The 16,154-nt window shown below is 49.7% G+C and overlaps 1 protein-coding gene across 26 annotated transcripts in view; it reads right to left on the bottom strand.

The window, feature by feature from the left end:
• NFASC (neurofascin) overlaps positions 1 to 16,154 on the bottom strand; it is a 94,875-nt gene that overhangs the window by 47,614 nt on the left and 31,107 nt on the right. For 2 of the 26 annotated variants that reach the window (XM_072356171.1, XM_072356183.1), the window contains exon 1: positions 2,414 to 2,536. The exons of 20 other annotated variants lie outside the window; for them this stretch is intronic. The gene's annotated coding sequence lies outside the window, so the exon portion shown is untranslated. Of the gene's footprint in view, positions 1 to 2,413; positions 2,537 to 11,151; positions 11,351 to 12,259; positions 12,373 to 16,154 lie in introns of those variants that run through there. 4 more of the 26 variants (XM_072356172.1, XM_072356169.1, XM_072356167.1 and 1 more) reach the window with 4 other exon arrangements.

Genomic DNA, 16,154 nt, shown 5'->3' with positions numbered 1-16,154 from the left:
TTTTCCTCATTCAAAGGATTTTCCAATCCAGTCACTGCAATAAAAACAGTTGAAGGACAAAATAATTATAGGACCAGGTCAGTAATTAAAGTCATGTCCAGGACTTCTACAGTCCTCACAGAACAGGTCATGCTGAACAAAGCTTTTCAAATGACTTCTTTAGCCTTCTGTCTAAGGGAAGATATCGCTGTGATCTGTGGCCTTCATTATTTAGAGCTCTTCATTTCTCCAGTTTCAGCTTAAAGTGAGTAATGGATAAGGCTGGTTTTATGCCTCTCTGTTACTAAGCAATAGTTTGACTTATGAACTAAATCAGCCAATAATGCAATCAGATACTTAGCAAGGCTGAGATTTGTAGCATCCTTCCTATGCTCACATATTGATATTTCACAACAAAAAAACCACCACAAAATGCTTTAAAAAGTGCTTCCTTCACAGATGTCAGACGTAAGGCAACAGGCATTTGAATACTTCTATGTACTGCTTTGAGATCAGGTATCAGCCACAGTGAAAGCAACATCTGTGACACGAAGAAGGGTCCTGGCAGAGGCTTAGGAGTTGTATACATATATGTATGCATTAAATGGAAATGCAGACAGGGCTTAAAGCCCCTTCCAACTTAAGTCATTCTATGAATCTATGACTAAGCCCAAACACTGATTACATGGAGTATACAAAGCAGGCAGCTGTGCATCCAATGGATGGGTACATCCCACCCATCATCACACTTGTTTGGACTGGAAAAACAAGGGCTGTGCAAATCAAAAGGGAGATTTGCAGCAGTGCTGCACTGAGGAGATGGGAGCCATGGGGACTCAGCTGATCTAGACCAAATGAGGGGGAAGAGCAACATGGGAGCAAAGTGGGGACCACATGAGAATGGCCCAGGGAGGACAGCCTATATTGCACGTGTGACCTTACATCCACAGAGCATTGTCAGCTGAGCACCACTAATCCTAAGGAACATGAACAAATAGCAAAACTCATAACAAAGCATGCCCAAAGATCATCCCTGCCTTTAGGGGAGCAGCAGCCAGGCTTGTTCCAGGGCAGCTGTGGGTGCAGCAACAGAAAATCTGTCACCATGCCCATGTGTGTAGGTGGGCTGCTGGGGTTGGACCCTGCAGAACAGAGCCTGCATTGTTGGGATAGTGGGCAGCAAAGAAACTGCCCCTGCACAGAGGGATGGGGCCCATAGCAGTGGGTGTGTGGGGATGCTCCTGAGAGTGTCTGATGATGGGAAATACCTGAGCTGGAGCACAGCTCTCATGCATTGATGCTGCTGTTGATGAGGGTGGTTAAATCCAGGTCTGAGCTTTGCTTTCCTCTAACTACAGGCAAGGCAGCAACAGGATGGACTCAGATGCCTTTTACCCCAGAAGTCCTTCATGATTCAGAAGGGCTCTTCAGACTTGCTGCTGTTTTGCATTTCCCTGATGTCTTACTCTCAAGCTGTTAGTCAGGGTTGGGAAATGCATCCCTGATCTTGCTCCAGACCTCCTTCCAGATGTTGTGTGAACGTCTTTCACTGGGTAAAAGGATAATGAACCCCAGACAGGGCCTTCAAAACTGAGGGCTGTTCCCCTTGGCAGGCAGGGGGAAAGGGCTCAAAGCAAAAAAGCCAAGAAACTGACTTGTGCTTTGGGACAGTGGAGATACACAACTTATCCAAGCACTTTATCTCACTCAAAACATGCAATGAAGGGGTCAGGGTAATGATCCCACCACAGAACAGCTTCTCGGTGAGCAATAGGACATGCACAGCTCCTCAAGAGCTCTGGGATGGCAATCTGACCTAACCCTAGCCAAGCTCTGGCTGTGGGAGGTATTCCAAAGCCACATCCCCACAGCACACCGATGTCCTTCCCTACTCCAGGAGCCTCAGCCCCACTGCATTGCTGTGCTTTGCTCTCCTCTGGAGTAAAGCAGAGCTGGAGAATTTCCCCTTGGTACAAACAACCACGTGGAAGGGCTAGGATAATGAGATGGGACCTTTCTGAGCAGCAATGGAAACCAATACCTCCCCTATCCAGCCCCTTACAGCACACAGAGGGTGAGGCACAGGGATCTCGGGCTGGAGTCAAATACAATTAAATGATTTCACAATGAAGGACTGTTTGTGATCAGCTCATTAGGTCCAGCAGGACACACTCAGTAGCAATTAGGCATTTATCCCTATTTATGGCTGTAAGAGGAGCAGTAAAAGTCGAGCAGCTAGCGTTCCCAAGAAGATTCCTCCAGCACAATTTAACGCATCTCAGTCGCTTAATTAAAACTGATTGAATAACACAGAGCAACGTTTCCACAAATGAAAGCTCTTTTCATTTCAGATAATGAAAAACATTGATTTAGAGGGAATATATGCATATGATTCCCCATTTCCCAGGGCCTGCTCCTGCTTCGTTCCCCCTACCGTATATATTGGATGGGCTTCCAATTTGCTGCCTTCCAGACTGTAAATCCTCCACCCGTCATTTAGAGTCTTTGTCCCGGGTGGCAAAATCCACCTTGCACATGCCAGATACCCTCAGGACCCTGTGGAAGCAAACATGGCATTGCAAAGAGCTTTCAGAAGATAATTCATTCCCATGTAGGGTTGCTGAAAGCATGGATAACTCCAGGGAGATGCTCTTAATCTATCACGGCCGTATCTCAGCACTACATAAATGTGAATTAATTTATCATTCTGTCCTTTTGGTAATGTAAGAAAATACTGTAGCTCTATAACAGAGAGTGACTCGAGTCCAGGGAGGTTAAGCGTTACCCCAAGGTCATGCATGAGATATGGTGTGGGTGGGAAATAAGCCCGTAACACCAGAGCACTGAATTTAATCGGAAAATAGCATTTAACCTTTACAAGGCGGTCAGTGGAGCTGTCTATGGATGATGACGACGTGGCTTTTGCCAGCACCACAAGCAAAGTGTGGGGCTGCAGCTGATCCTGTCACTAATAGGAGTAGAGAGCTCTGAGGAGTTGCCCTTAGTAGGAAGTAAAGGTGTTCCAGAGCATCATTGTTGTGTGGGCTGCACCTTGGGCTGCCAGCCTGTGGGGTGTAGTGGGATGGGTAGGGAAGATGGGGCAGCTGAGACCAAAAAGCAGAGGATCTGAGCACTAAACCCAGCCTGGCTGTTGTGTGGTGCCTGTAAGAGCCAGGCTGGGCTGTTATGTCCCAGTGGAGCAGCACCATGTGCAGACCCAACCAGTGGCAATGCCAACCTCCCTGCCAGCTTCAGGAAAGAACCATCACTGAGGTAGGAAAAGAACCCTGAGATCAAGTCCAACTGTTAGTGGGCATGATGGTGATGGGCTGACAGTGTCCCTAAGAGAGATCCAAGACCACTGAGCTCTGATCCCCCCACGCACAGCAAAGCTCCTTTCCAGGGCTCTCCATCCCACGCTGCTCAGGAGGTGCACGGCAGAACAACAGGGGACACACCATTAACATCTACCCTGCTGTGTCCTTTGGCCACCCATCCAAGGGACCATAGCATCTGTGGTGAGCGATTAGCCAACTGCTAATCACCCAGCAATAGCTATAAATAGCAAGCACTTGGGAAAAGCTGCCTTTTCCCTTCTGGCTCACATAAGTCTGTCCAGTATCCAGAAGCACAGAGACCTGAGGGGTCTGCTCCAGATGCCCAAACCTGTATTTGGTCACACAGGTGCACAAGGGACCCTCAGGCCCCCATCAGCTCATACTCGACCATGCTAAGGGGTTTCCCAGAGCCCACAGCATCCCTTGGAGCATAAATAAAGCCATCCCAGGACGTGCCACTGTAGCTGTCCCCATGCAGTGTCACTCAGGTTAAGCTGCCCTGCTCAGCCGCATGGCAGCAGCCAGTGACATGATGCAGTTTGGCACAAGCATGCACGCCCCGACACCACAAGAAGGGTTCTCTCTTTGCACAGAAGAAAAAGGTTAATGAAGCAAAGCAGAATGATCAGCCGCACGCTGATGCCCAGGGGTTAAAAACCCCTGACTGCTTCTACACCAGGAAATCACTTTAGTGGCTAAATGAATTGGAGAATTGGTGTTTGTGTCTCATGTTACCTCTCATAGGTCCTGGGCACTTGGGATGATTGAGGAGCCTGGAAAGAAGATATCAACCTTTCCATTCCCCTCCTGCCCCAACCCAGAGACCCCAGAGCAGAACAAGCAGAAGGAAGGCAAACCCTGAATTCCAGAGGGGAAAAGCAGATGTATCAGTGTAGCTTTTCAACCGTAAACCACAGAAAGATTCATGTTCAGCCCTTGAGCTCTACAGGCTCGGAACCTGATGGCTGCAGCTCAGGATGTGCTCAAAGAGGGCTTTACTCAGTGCTGCACATTCCCTGGAAAGGCAGTTTTGTTCCTAATCTGGAGGCTGCCATCCCCATGCTCCCCTCAGCTCAGGGCAGCCAACCATGAAGTCACCAACAGCATTGGAATCACCAGCCTTAGGAGCAGCCTTCTCATCCAAACCACCTCCCATGTATCTCTCCTGTCTCCATCTGTGAGGTCGGTAACCGGATCACACGCAGGTGACACCAACAAGATGGGAACACACCTGCTGATGATTAATTCTGTAAGTGAGCTGTATTTACAGACACCAGCTCAGCTGAGGGCCCACAAGCTGTGCTATCACCTTACAGTCAGCCATGGTGTATGGGCACTGCTCCATCCATCCATCACCCAGGGGGTCCAGATACCCAAACTGCATAGAGCAAAACTCACTGTAACCATGTCATTGCACTGGGTCTCAGCTCCATTCCCAACAGAAATCTCCCCTAAAAGAGTCCATGTAGGTAATAAAGTGTCTTTCCCAGACACGGTCATGGAGCACATCTGGTTTCCATGTTGTGCAAAGCGCCTTTGACATTTAATTTCAAACCCCAGGCTCTTCAACAGCGGTGACAAAGCAAAGCAGCAACAAATCTGACATTTCATCCCTGAGCTCTTTGATGTGCAGCCTTTAGACAGCACTACAACACAGAACAGCTTGGAAAAAAAACAAGAGGGGACCCAAAAAGACACAGAAATTCTCCAAAATATGACATAAAAATAACATAAATAAAGTTATCTGGAAGGCTGCTTGAATGGCTGAGTCTGCATCTCTCAGGGCAACTGCAGTTTCTTTTGCTGGGTAACCAGTTTTCCTTGCCCTTTGCATGTGTGGATCCTGATTACAGGTGGGGAATCACAGGAGGGGAATCATTAGCTCTCCTCTGTGCTCCCTGAGATGTAACTGAGATCTTGGCAGGGAAACCTGAGCTCCATCACCTGCCTGCCAATGGCTTTACAAACCTTGACCAAAAGTTATGCCTATAGAATAGAGCAGTAAAAGGTGAAGCGTGTGCTGGTTTTCCAAGAAGGACAAATCAAGTATTGCAAGTCCACCTTTTTTAGCCCATTATCTCAAAGAAAACCACATCGCTGCCCAAGCTGGGTTTCAGGTGGGCACTTCCTCTTGGCCTGTTGCAGATCCCACTTGGGATGCCCATTTCCTGCCAGCTCCTTCACTTCTCCTTCCCCCTCCTTACCCTACCAACCATACTTTAAGTACTTCCCTCCCCCCCACATAGCAACAGCTGGTGAGGTGGAGCTGGTGGTCTACACCCCTCCCACCCACAACGCTGTGCTGGCCCCATTCCCACTGCCTGTCCACAGCCTCAAAGCTCAGACAGCCTTCAACGACAACAGACAGCGTGGCATCACCCATCACAGCATCAAATTCACACTTCATTTATTACCCCCCCCCCCCCAAGAAACAGCCATTGCTCAGAGCTTGCAGGGAAACACCACCCAGCAGTGCTGCCTTTGCACATTTCCTAGCACGTTTTTGCATTACTCCCTATGAAATTCTCACCCTCAGCACAGTCAGTCCATCTGCCTTCTGTTTCTGAGACCCCTTCTAAACTGTAACAAGTTAATTGGTAGAAGCACTTGGCTTCTACATCATGGAGTTGGCACGAAAGCTGCTTTTAACCTTCAGGCCTGAGTACAGGATGCAGATTACTTGCTTCCTATGCCAGAAAACACTGAAAGGTTATGCATACAGAAGGATGAGGTTGGTGTTTGGTCTTTTAAGTGTCACCAATAGTAGGTGATATCCATACCCAGTCAACAGCATTGGAAAATGGGAAGAAAAATCAACTGGTTTGTACTCTGAGAAGGCACTGGAATAACACAGGCTGGAGATAGGAAACACGTGTCCTGCAGATCCCAGCAAGCACTGATCTCCTGTCACTGACACGAGCTGTAAGCAAGGGGAAAAGTTCACTGGATAAATAGTGGAATTTAAGCAGAAAACAAAAGAGAATTTAAATATTCAGCTCTTCAACTGTCTCATCTCGAATTCATCCAGCCAAGCTCTGCACCATGGAGATGAACTGCTGCAAGCGTTAAGTGCAAAACATCAGCGTAAAAGCCATTAACACGCAGCAGCTGACAAGCAACAAGGGGTAGGGAGGCAAGATTGGGAACCAGGGGCTAAATCAGCAAGAGTCCTGATTTCTACATGCCAAAGCTTGAACAAAAACACCACTCTGGTTACGTAGTCAAACACCCAATTGCCCTTTTTGCACAAGTAGAGGAGGAGCCACCAGGTTGGGCACCACTAGTGATCACCAACACAGGTAGTGTTGCATGGACCCATCTCCATGCCCCCATCCCAGGGCTGCATCCCCAGGGCCCCATCCCTATGGCCCTGTCCCCATGGCCCCAGCCCAGTGCTGTGTCCCTATACCAGTGCTGGTGGCCCCATCCTGGCTGTGATCCAGTTGGCAGCTGTGGTTCCCCTGGCCTGGACACAGCTTATACCCAAGCCATGTTTTTTTGCAACCCGTTTCCCAGGCTCCCAGCTCAACTGCACCCAGGACAAAACACCATCTAGAAATGCAGAGCGTGTTTCACGCTGGCTGAAGCAATATGGAAAATAGTAAATGGTTTTTTTTGGTTTGGGGTTTTTTTTTTTGTTTTTAATCGTGGTTTTGGAAAGAGTTTCTTTCTCTTTTCCTCTGGCACAAATTCTGCTGAGGCTTTCCAGGCGAGACCATTTGAAGGAGTTGTGTAAGCTTGTTTTGTGCGCTGACTTTGAGACTGGAACAGAACCCAGAGTAAAGCTACACGCTCACTTTTGATTTTAGAGGTTCAGGTTGGATATTAGGGAGAATTCCTTCTCTGTAACAGCAGCGATGCACTAGCATTAGCTGCCCAGAGAGGTAATGGAGTCTCCATCCCTAAAGATGCCCAAGGAAGATGTGGTGTGGCAGCACTGAGGGATGCAATCAGCAGGATTGGGATGAATTAGGGTTGGATCTGTTGACCTCAGAGGTCCTTCCCCAACCTCAATGATTCCATGATGGCCACACCAGTCCAACCACCTGCAGGACACGAGGGCTGATGCTCTGCTGCCATGGAGTTACATGCTCACATCCCCTTGAGAGTCAATGGCACAGAGCAACCCAACCCACTCAGGCATTTCTCCCCTTCAAGACATTGTTACAGATTCTGATAACGTATGCATTAAAGAGAACCGCATTAAAAAACCATCTCTCCCCAGAGATATTTTCACAGCTCGTTTATTAAACCCCCTCAAAGAACAGAGGGGAAAAGCCAGCTCCAATTGTTCTCAAGCCACAACAAGGGATGAGAGGCACTGGGTTTTGCCTCCTGGCCTTGCTGCTGGTTTCACTCTTAATGAACCAAACTGCATTGCAACGCTGTTATCGCATGAGCAGCTTTACTTTAACACCAGCATGAACAAAGGGAGAACGGCCACCAGATCACTTTGGGCTGATCCCATATCCCCCAGCTGCATCCTCACATTGCAGCAGAAGTTGCCAAGGGACTCCTTTTAATGAGCTCCAGCTCCAAGCAGGGCCATGTGGGGTTTATACAACAGGGCTGTCCCAGGAGGAGAGCTGCTCTCCTGGTTGATCCCAACCTGCATTCACTTGGCCAACACTTCCACAGATCACCCCATGCTATCAATGCAGAGCTCAATGCAAACCTAAGCTTTTCTTTCTTTTCCCCACCGCTCATAAACTCTCTTATTTTTCATGACCTCACAATTACAAACAGCTGCTTATTTTTGTTGGATTGCTTTTTTTTTCTCTCCCCAGCTTGTAAAGAATTCTTTGCAAAGCATAATGGAAAACGTCAGGCATTTTCCAGGAATTTTCAGAACAGAGAAAGTTTGGCACTTTGAGAACCGCTGAAAGGGTTGCAATTAGCTTAAGAACAAGCAACTATCTATTCTGGGTAGCAACCTCAGGAGCCGTCATCTGGCATCCAAACACGCACCATGTGACAAGTGGATGCCAAGCAGTCAGAGCCTCCAGTCAGAGCCTCCCTCCAGCTCAGGCATGCATACAATTCCCATAATGTCTGCCTTCCAGCCTTCGCTCAGGCCCAAACCTGTAACCCTTTGTATTCTCTACATCCACTTATTTGGGAAGGCTGCAATGGAGAATGCTGTGAGACGGGATGCAAAGGTTGCCACTGCTGTCAGTTTAAAGTGAGGAGCAAAGTCACTAAGGAGAAACTGCGGGCACAAATGCATCATGGATTTAGCATCTGAGCTGCGCTGGGAGCATCTCAGCAAACAGATGGGCAGCATTATATTACAGCAGCCACCTCAGCTAACAACTTTGCACTAGCAAAAGCTTCACACCTTGAGACAGGTGAGAGATGTGAGCTCAGAGTCTTTAATAAATAGGCATTCCTATGCAGGAGCAGCACTAAAGGCACTCATTGCATGTAGGGATCAGAGCAGCAGAACCAGGACTGCCATGAGCAGAGCTCTGCATCCCAGTGTGTGCCCATGGCAACCCGCACTCATGCAGATGCCTATGGGAAGGGGAAGGAGGGGAGCGTGGTCCCCACCTCAAAAATTATTCATGAGCAATTAGTGAGAGCTACAACAGCCCCTCAGGCTCCTCCTTCCCAACTCACACACAGCACATCCTATCCTACACCTTCTTTTGTTTTAAATGTGTCAATAGGGTTTGATAGAATAGAAGCATCGGTGGTTTTGGTTTTGGATTATGAGATTGGATTGTCCAAAGCATCATTTTCTGAGCGTCCCATTTGGGAGCAGCCAGGCAGAGGACATTGCTCTCTGCTCCCCTTAGCAAAAGGCCATTCACTCACAAGTAAGAAAGGAAAAGGAAAGAGCGCTTGGTCCCAATGGAAGGACTGAGTTCTGCTGCCTATACAGTGGTTGGGAATCCAGTGGTCTCCTTCCTATTTCCACCACAACCCAACCAGCCTTCCTGGTCCTATGGATTGGAGCCACTTCCCCCTTCCCTCTGCCCTAACAGGCAGAGCCAGCAGCCATCCTCTCTTGGGAACCCATCCCACATCCAACAGCCACATTTCAGCCACTTTATGCTAATTATTTCCTATACACTCTTATGCAAATTCTTCCTACAGAGAGAGATGGCGTGCAAATGTATTCGCCATCCTTCGAGTCCCAGCAGTGCAATCATCTTTTCACATCAGCCCCTACACATGCCCGTCCCCATCCCATTTGCTAATGACATGCTGCAGGGCCATGGGGAGGCTCTGTGCATTGTACCCTTCCCACCCCACGGTGCTGATGGCTCAGCATGATCCGTGGGGTGCAATTCTGAGCTGCCTTTCACTGCTGTGGTTGCAGCACATGGTTATGACACGGGAGGAGAAACACAAAAGGTGGCAAAGCTGAGCTTACCCCAAAACTTTGGTTCCTGTGTTCCCAACTTGAGATGCTTCGTGAGCTGGAGGGAGGGAGGTGTCAGACTCACACAGGGGGGACTAATCTGCAGGTGAATGTGAGCCCATGAAGACAATCCGTAGCAGATGTCTCGTGGAGCACACTGAAAACAAACTGGCAGCGAACACTGCTGTTGCTATTGAAGCTATTAGGATAGGTTTCCCGGCCAACCTTTTGAGAGCCTTTCATTTTAAATCAGATCAAATTACAGCAACAGACAGGTGAGGCTGATGCATACAACTCGACACAGCATCTCCAAAGCAACCTGGCTGCAATTACACCCTAATCATCCAACCCTGGGGGCTGTGTCACCAACTGGAGCAGCTCTCTGAGGAAAGGGTGCATTGATGAGCCAGGAAGGGAGAAGCAAAGTGCAGCATCCTCGTTGTGCATGGCAGCAATCAGGTCCGGATGGAGGCAAGCAGGGAGGCAGCTTTCCAGGTCACCAACGAGCATTCTGCATTCCTCTGAATGTCTTCTGGGGGTCTCCAGAGCCCAACAGCCCCCAGCAAGGAGGGGTTGAGCAAAGCAGACAAAGCCTGCCATTAAATAGTAATGAAAACATTCGGTGCAGTTAGTGGAAGAGGACACTTATCACCTCCCCAAGGAGTTCCAATCCTGACTCATGCCCGGGGCTTTAATACCTCCTGCTATTGTTTTAATACCTCCTGCCATCACCTTGGGGCTCAGTGCCTGTGTCCTGGGTTTGGGGAGGCACCTCAGGAACAAAATCCCTCACACTCGGACACAGCCCAGACCCAGACAAAAGCACAGCACTGTATGAAGGACTAGGATGCACTTGGCTGCTATGGGGTTGCACCCAAAACACTGCAGGTCTTCTGCAAGGAGAGGCTCTTTAATGACACGAATAGCCAGAGTCACTCTTTCATATCTTGCGCTAAAGCTCGGCTCTACAAGAGGAGCATCTTAATCGAATCCAACTGTGCACGTACTTCTGGTGTTCCCACCAGCAGAGGGACGGACCGCTTCCATCCGGCACAGAGCCAGCCCCGAGAGCAGGAATAGGGGGGGGGGACGGGGTTGGGTTGGGGGCCACGCGTCATCCCTGCGTAACTTGGGAAGAGCTGAATCGGGCAAGTCGAAAGGCGCTGTGATCACAGATACGAGAAACCGATTAGCTCGTCTTTACAGCATCCCGACGGCGACAAAACAGGCAGCAGGAAGAGCAGGCGGTGAGCAAGGCAGTCAGGTGCTGCACAGCCCCGCACCGATGCGAACAGAGCTCAGCCCTGCCCTGCCTCAAGGTGACTCTCCTGGTGCCCGGGGGGATCTCAGGCAGACTTTCCTGCCCATCCTACAGCAAAGCTTTTTGTCTCCTTGTCAGAAGCATCTCCAAAACATCACCTCCGCCCCACCTCCATCAATCCGCTCCCAAAACGGAGCGCTTCCTACCTTCACTTCTCCCATTCAGACCTGCTTTGCCCCTCCCGTCTGCTCAGGCTCCTCCACCTCCCACCATCAGTTTCTTCCTTTCCCAGTTCAATGCCTCCCGCTCCAACCGACATAGCAGAGCATCCCTCCCCAGTCCTGCCTGGCACGGGGCTGTGCTATCTCCACCCCATCTCTGCAGCGGAAGGCACAATAGCAGTTATTAACAACCACAACACTGAACCCTCCCTGCTCTCGCTGGATTTCCCCCATGAATAAGGCAGGAGCCGCGGTGCAGGACACTGCCCACTCTGTCCCCGGCCACCCCCACACCAGCAGGGAGGGGGCTCGGTGCCAGCCAGGGCCTGTCCCCACGTCCCGGCTGTCAGCACCACCGGCTGCTGCTCCCAGATGCGGTTTCCTTTTGTTCCAGCCCTGCTGAGAGCTATGTGACATCCTCAGAGAGCACAACTCCCCGGGTACCAGACAGAAGCTTCCAACCCAGAGATTTCAAAGCACTATTCCCCCCCCTTGCCACCAGCAGCAGCTCATTTTGCAGCTGAGGATACCAAAGCAATGAGGATGCTGTAAGGGTGAGATGAGTCCCAAGGAGCCTGAGCACCCAACACATTGCTGGGATTCAGCTCTGCTGGTCTCAATCTCGCAGTGCCAGAGGGATTTCAGGAGAGCAACCCCTTGATTCTATAGCCACAGCCCTGCCCAAAAACAAAGATGCTGCCAAGAACACTGCAAAGAACAAGATGAAGCCTAAAAGTGCAAAGGCCAAACAAGGGAAGCCAAGAAGGAGAGCACACACTCCAGTCAGTATCTCCCATGCACAGCACAGGATTCTCAGCCTCACCCCAAACCATCCCATCACACCCACCAGGCTCCAATGCACCCATCCCATGCACCACAACAGTGCAGCAACACCTGAGCAGCACTCAAACACTGCATGGGAGCACAAATAGAACAGAGCTGCTTGGCTCCCTCCCCCCCCCCCACCTTCTGCTGAATCACTTACTGCATCACCGGCACCGTTGCTGGGCAGTTGCTTTGGTCCCTTACAATGCTCAAGCCTGAGATGCAGAACATCAGCTGCAAGCTCAAATCACACAGCATTGCCACTCACCGAAGGCATTTGGAGCCAGCGAGCTGATAATTACCTCCCAGCAGGTTTCAATGCAGCCCAAACCAGCCTTGCCCTGCATTAATTAACGGCACCTCCAGCAGCCTCAGTGCTTTTCTGCCAGCCAGACTCCAGCTGCTGAGGGAGAAACACTTTCCCTTGGGATGGGGGTGGTTGGGTGCAGCCATACCCAGCGAGGGGAGGGCAGGACAGCCTGTACCAGCACACAGGGACATGTACATTATTCCTTTCTGAATGGGGAACTGGAAACTCTCTCCCCACCCAGAAAAGCTTCCCTGGCCCACGCTTCTACCAGCTGTGGGAGGAAAGCACTGAAAACTCGCTTTGAGCTTTCGGGTCAGAGTTCACATCCACCACCGTGATCCAAGATAAGAAAAAACCTGACATTGTTCTTCATTCCAGCCCCAAAATCTGCACCTCAGATACTTTTTCAGGCTCCTTTGCCTTCGTGGTCCATCCTTTGTTTTATTGTTTCCCCCCCCCCCCCCCCCCCCCAACAGCAAATCCCAGCTTTTAAAGAGGCGACCACAAAACATTGCAGAGAGGTGATTTAATTAAAGAAATGGGCACAGTCTGCCCATGCATCCCAGTTCCACTGGTAATTAGGAAACAGATGGGGGAAGGAGGTGGGGAGAGGGGAATCTTTGTTAGGTTAATTGTCTGAAGTCACTAAATGATATATAGGTGGCCTGATTTCCCCGGAGGGTTAAACACAAACTTACATATGGACTTCTGTAGAGAATAGAGATGGGGGGGTTCCCAGCAAAGGGCAGCAGAAGATTAAGACTAATCAGGCAAGAACAGAAGTGATAAACCCCTGAAATAAACAAAGCTCCCCTTTGTATCTTCAAATGAGGAATCGACCAATCTGATCCACAACTTCATTACCATCTTATTTAAATGCCATTTCCATTTCCCTGATTAAACGGGCATAAATAGTGCTGTCTTTGTGGCTCTGGCTGTCCTGCAGTGTGCTGTGCTGGGGGGGGCTGAGCTTCAGCAGTGCTCAGCAGCACCTTTATAAGGAAACACTTCAGTTCTGCTTCCCAGAGCCTGAAGGTGCCCTCTAAGAGCAGCTCCCAACTCAGCTGTACCAAGAGCTCAATATTTCAGAGCAAACACCATTTCACAGCTCCCCTCTCCCAAGAATTTGCTATTAAAGCTCACTGGATGCGATGCCAATGGGTACATCCTTATCTCCATGAACAAGAGCACGCAATTCCCCCCCAAACACTGCTGCAAAACTTACCCTTCAGTAGCAATTACAGCCCTAATAACTGAGAGTTGATCAGTGTGTTATTTGTGACAGCTAATTTAACAACAAGCCCAATGAAACTCGGTCTAAATAATGCCCCAAATCCTTTCTCCCCCATGAAAGGGCATCATAACCACCATGAATAGATCTCAGCCCAATTCCACTGCTTGTGTTTCTCATTAACCCAGCATAGCTGCTGAGATAATTACATGGGTAGCCTCGCTGATCCAGATTATTCAGATTGGGCAATGGCCCAGGGGCAAGCCAGCAATCCCAAGCACATTTCTGACCACAAAAAGCGTGTGTGTGTGTGGGGGGGGGGGGGCTGGGAATGAGAAGGATAAAGGGTGAGTGCAATGGGGACAGCAAGAGCAGGACAGCAGGACTCTGGCTTTGAAACCATGAGCCCCATCCTTCCCATTTGATTCATAAAATCATAGAGGTTGGACAAGACTGTCAACTCATCACTACTATGCCCTGTAAGCCATGTCCCCCATTACTTCTGCTTTCCTCATCATCCAGACAATGCTTTCCTGCTCTCTGATGAAATTAAAACATGATCTTGTGGAGTAAACCCTGAATAGGTAAGTAAGAACTGAGATGAAAAAGGGTATTAATTCAGCCCACAAAAGTGCCTGATGTAGATCCTCACCTGAACCATTCTAATACCAAAGAAACCAAACACAGCATTGGGTTGTGAGGCTGCAGAGTCCATGTAGTGTCCCTAGTGATGCTTCCCTGACCCCAGAGCAAACCACAAACACTGCTGACCATCCCCATCCTGAGCTTCATGGTTCCCATAGGACAAACCATGGAGCACAAACCATCAGCACCATCACCCTCAGAGAACCAAAGCATCCCTACTCAATCCAGCAGCAGGATGCTGCCAGGATTAGAGATGAGGCACGAGGAACGAGCAGGACCCCAGGAACCTCATCTTACCCCTGAGGCAGGAGAGGAGGTGATTTGCCTTCAGCTCCTCTCCAGGAAGAAGATGTCTTTCATCTGCCTGATTAACTCTTCAGGCTGCATTCTAAAAACCCTCCAGAAGTCCCAATTAACAGCTTCATACATTTCTAGCCTGCACTTGAACCACTGCTGCTCTACTCCTAGAGTCCCAGAGGCAGCTATGTGCTCATTTCAATTATATTTTCCAGCTTAGAAACTCATTGCACACCATCTCTGGCTGCATCAGTGTGCAGCTCTTCAATCCAGCATCCCTAGCAGCAGAGCAGGACTTGAAGGCTTCTTGCACCCAAAAGGCCCCAGAGAATGGGGCCTCAGCCCCAGGACACATCTGCACAGGGTGCTGAGGTCACTGTCTTAGCAGAAGATCACAGTTAGTGAGCTTGGGCCCGTGCTGCTCTGTCTGGCAGTAGAAGGATGGAGCCACAGCTGCCAGCACTGGGCTATAATTAGGTACAAGCACATGCTGATGGCAGCCAAATTCCAAAAGCCTTTCTTTTGCCCTCTAGAGCCCAATGCTGAAGACGCCTATGGATTTGTCACAGATTGCAATTCAGAAATAGAAAGACGATGGCACACATTGCTCCGAGCTGTGCAGTGCCTCTCAGCACCAGGGCAATTAGGGTTTTACCTAATTCATTTACCTGAGACCAGAACTGTGTTCATCCTAAAGACAAACCTCACAAGCAAAGGCTCCCAGCAGCCCATACCCAGAGCTGAGCCACCACCACGTCCCCATGTGACATCTGCTCAGCGCTGCCCACCCCATTGTGGGAGGTAATTGCGCCGTGGGGCTCCATCTGCCTTCCCACATCTCAACATCTGCTCAGAATCAATAGCAGGGAGCATCGCCAGCACAGCTCAGTCCCCACTCTGCTGAACAATAGTCAGAGTCTGCACTTCCAATGCGGAGCTGCAGCTCTTTCTGTTTGCTGGCATGCAGCTTTGCAGCTGTGCATGTACCATACCTCCTTCCTGCTCTTTGCAGGACCTCCTTCTGACTGAGAACCAAGTTTTGCTGCAAATTGTTTGACATCTGTTGACTGGAGGCAGGAAAAGGGCAGCATTTTCATGCATCCAGCAGCCACAGCATAAATACTCCGTGCTAACCCAAGTGCTTCCTTTTAGAAGCCCTCCAGGTTTCTTGACCCAAGGAGAAACACAGGCCAGCCCTTGCAATGTGGATACTGCTTGGAAATTAGCACCCAGCCTGTCCTCACCAAGCCATGAGGGAAAATATGGCCTCACCATGGCAAGGCAAGGGAATGGGGCAACCTGGGATCTCGCATCCCCAAATAGCACCACTGCTGCTTGCCCAAGCAGCCTGTGGCTCTGCACAGCTATGAAAGCCAAACCTCCCCCCACACTGAGGACAACCAGGAGGCTGGGAAAGGGGATGAACGCCCAGTGAAACCTAGCTCTATTTTCTGCTAGAAGGTCCTTTGATTGAGCATCTTTGCCAGCTGCAGCACAGGGAGGGCAATGCTTACCCCCAGCATGACTACACACAGCAGTGCCAAGAACTTCTCAGCATCCAAGCCCTAACTGGATAGCATTAGCTCCATTATGGTCTCTGCCACCACAGGCAGTCCAAAGCCATCCTTAAGTCAAGTCACACCACTCCTGCCTAAGCATGTCAGGGATTATACACTGAAA

The sequence above is a fragment of the Excalfactoria chinensis genome, chromosome 23 (assembly GCF_039878825.1).
Source record: "Excalfactoria chinensis isolate bCotChi1 chromosome 23, bCotChi1.hap2, whole genome shotgun sequence".
Lineage (NCBI taxonomy): Eukaryota > Metazoa > Chordata > Aves > Galliformes > Phasianidae > Excalfactoria > Excalfactoria chinensis.
This window is presented reverse-complemented; position numbering and strand designations above follow the sequence as displayed.